Genomic DNA, 3,184 nt, shown 5'->3' with positions numbered 1-3,184 from the left:
GTGTAAACATGTGTATGTGAACTACTTGGTAAACATGTGGGTTCAGGTACAATTGTTGCTTGTATTATATTATCCGTTGTATTATGATATTTCTCAAATTTGTCTGCAGTAAGAGCTCTAGTATTTGGTGGTATTTGGATAGCTTTTGGAAAATGAAACTGAATTTTCCGTAACATTCTAGTAGAAGAAGCAACATTAAAAGATTTGTTATGCTATCAGTTTATTTGTATATTTTTTTCTTTCATGTTGTAGTCTTTGGTGAGAAATAATTCAGCACTATTTATATACATACATAATGCATTTGTAACTATTTCTTAAAGTTTTACGTTTTGCAGAACGCAAAAGATGGAAATGACAATTGACATAGAAATAGAAATGCATGAAAGCTAAATAGTATGTCTAAACTTGTTGAGGTAATATTAAATCTACATAGGCTATGCATGGGTTTTAACATAGACGACTGTTTACTCGACCTTTTAACAATCAAACACATTAAACATGTCAAGCATTGGTACCGGTCAGGGCATTCGATGCAAAGGTAGTGCTATTACATATATTTACGGATTACTGTGAGAACGGATTTATATACGTAACAACATTTAAATTAATTTCATTTTTAGGGAACGGAGTTTGATGCAGCTGGGTTATCAAAATGGTTTTCAAGAAATAAACTGGACACTGATACAGGGAAATTTGTGGTAAGGCTTAGTCAGGTCTTTTACTATAGAATGCTAATCAATCAGGTGTTTAACATTCCAGGCTTCTGATAAATGGTTGCAGGTAAAACCAACTAGAGTAGGGTCAAGCATCAACTTTATCACATTTAAGGAGATTGAATTCTCCTAAGCTAGATTTAATTTTCTATCATTAATTTCTTGTTTTTTTTGTGCCGTTGCATATCCAAGCTGATCATGAGCTGTTTTTATTTTCAGGAAAACTTACAAAACCTAGGCAGTTGCATAACTCACAATGGGGAATGATGTGTCCTGCAGAGACACCTGAAGGACAGGTAAGAAGACTGTACTATCTTTAGATTTTGCAGATACAAATGTGCATCTTTTGTTGACTTTGAGTGCTGTCAATTAATTCTCTATTTCTCATCATTTTATATTAGGCATGTGGATTGGTAAAAAACCTAGCGTTGATGGTCTACGTAATGGTTGGATCAGCAGCATATCCGATTCTAAAATTTTTAGAAGAGTGGGGTACAAAGAATTTTGAGGCGAGCACCCTAAACTATGCTGATAAAATAATTTCTTGTCACATTTCCAGTTTTACTTACTTTTCTGTTTATAGGAAATTTCACCAGCTGTTATTACCCAAGCCACAAAGATTTTTATTAATAGGTGCTGGATGGGTATTCACAGTGATCCTGACATGTTGGTGAGAACTCTAAGGCGGCTGAGGATACGAGTACGTATTCATATATTTTTATATATGATTTTTGTGAGCTGGATTAGTGATTGATGATGATCAAACATGCTTGTATACCAGTATTTAGTGTATAAAAGATGTATGGTGATGAATGACTTTTCTTTTTCCAAATGAACAAGGGAAAATCCAAAGGAGGCTTATTCTGATACATATACTCACTATGAAATCCATCCATCTTTAATTTTGGGTGTTTGTACTTCTATTATACCCTTCCCTGACCACAATCAGGTAAGACGTCCGGGCCTGATGGATTTTTAGTAATATACTAATAAACTATTTTATTTTGTGTGATTTCTCATTTTTCTGACACCTCTCTTTGTAGCTATGCGAATGTATTTTTCAGGGAACAGAAAAGACGGGGACATAGACAAATAAGGGAAAGCTTTGAGGTTGAATTCGATAAGAAAGTGAAGCAAATCCAAGCATAAGTTGATGAGCAGTAGCTTCTAGTATTATTTTTTGAGTTTATAATATTATGCTAATGTAATGTAAAGAACGTGAATTAGTTTGTTTAGTTAAGAATATTTTGGTTGCCGTTTCATACTTTTAAATAATAGTTTTTCATTTTGTTTCTTGTAAAATGTTACAGTAGTTTATTAAAGTGTTACAATAGCTTGTTAAAATGTTTCAATAGTCAAGATACATATGTTACAAAAGCTACTAAAGTGTTACCCTAGGTACATAATTGATATAAACAAAAAGTGGGACTCACATGCCACATCACCACTGTGGGTCCACATGCCATGTCATTATAGAGGCTACAAGCCAAGTCGGCATTGTGGGCTCCATAAATGCCACGTTAGCATGCCATGTCATAATGCCACATCACTACAGTGTGGGGCCCATATTGGGTCCCATTTTTAAAAAAAAATTGTGTCACTAAGGTAATATATTTTAGTTACAATAGACATGTTTTGTGTTCCCTTAGGGGTCTAGGGTAACATAAATATACATGTTACAGTAGCGGGATCATATGTTACCTTAGACCCCTAAGACAACATTGAAAAACCTATCTTTAAGAAAATGTTACATTAGCTTAAAAGTGAGGCAAAAGCAACATATTTACCCCCTAATACAACATTTTTTTGGTGTTATAGTAGGCATTTTATGGTGTAGTGTCAGCTGTCTTCAAATATCCGCTACGTATCTGATTTGGATTTTTGATTCCCGTAAGGGCATGAGTAGTTGATACAACGGTTTTATAAATGTGATTAGCATGCTAAAATTGGACTCTGTTATTTTTACAGCATACTGCTATGTTGTTTTGATGAAGCATGCTAGTTAGTGATATCAAGTTATCTCTGATTTTCATTATATAATGTTGATATCATGATTACAGCTCTATTCCTATTACTGTTACATTATTGTTTTATTCCGTTATTCATATTTTGGTACTGCTGAGCGATTATGCTCACCCTTGCAACTGTTATGTATATTCTACAGATACCTAGAAGACCGGTCAGACGGACCCATGTCCCCCCCTACTGGACCCGGCTCCTCTGAGGTAGTTTGTATCAGGCCATGAGGTCTGATGAGTTGCTAAATAAAGTTAGTGTGTGTTAGATGTTGAATAAAGGGCTTGTAATAATGAGAACCGGAATTATACTTGAACCTGGATCGGATCTTGGTTTGGGATAAAGTTAGTATATTTTAATAATAATCTTGTTATTTATATTTTGGTTATTGTGTTTGGTGACGTCAACTCCTGACCCCGGGGTTGAGGCCGTCACAGTTGGTATTAGAGCTACAG

At 34.7% G+C, this 3,184-nt stretch overlaps 2 long non-coding RNA genes across 2 annotated transcripts; both read left to right on the top strand.

Annotated features, from left to right (window-relative positions):
* Window positions 1-354: 354 nt before the first annotated feature.
* LOC141706141 (uncharacterized) lies at window positions 355-1,218 on the top strand. Its single transcript, XR_012568669.1, has 3 exons — window positions 355-698; window positions 933-1,009; window positions 1,115-1,218. It is a non-coding gene; the product is annotated as an uncharacterized LOC141706141 (long non-coding RNA).
* A 71-nt stretch (window positions 1,219-1,289) lies between these two features.
* Window positions 1,290-1,990, top strand: LOC141706140 (uncharacterized). Its single transcript, XR_012568668.1, has 3 exons — window positions 1,290-1,413; window positions 1,554-1,662; window positions 1,757-1,990. It is a non-coding gene; the product is annotated as an uncharacterized LOC141706140 (long non-coding RNA).
* The last annotated feature ends 1,194 nt before the right edge of the window (window positions 1,991-3,184 follow it).

Source organism: Apium graveolens, chromosome 2 (genome assembly GCF_009905375.1).
Source record: "Apium graveolens cultivar Ventura chromosome 2, ASM990537v1, whole genome shotgun sequence".
In the NCBI taxonomy this organism is placed as follows: Eukaryota; Viridiplantae; Streptophyta; class Magnoliopsida; order Apiales; family Apiaceae; genus Apium; species Apium graveolens.
The sequence above is the reverse complement of the archived record's forward strand: the minus strand, read 5'-3'. Positions and strand labels throughout refer to the sequence as shown.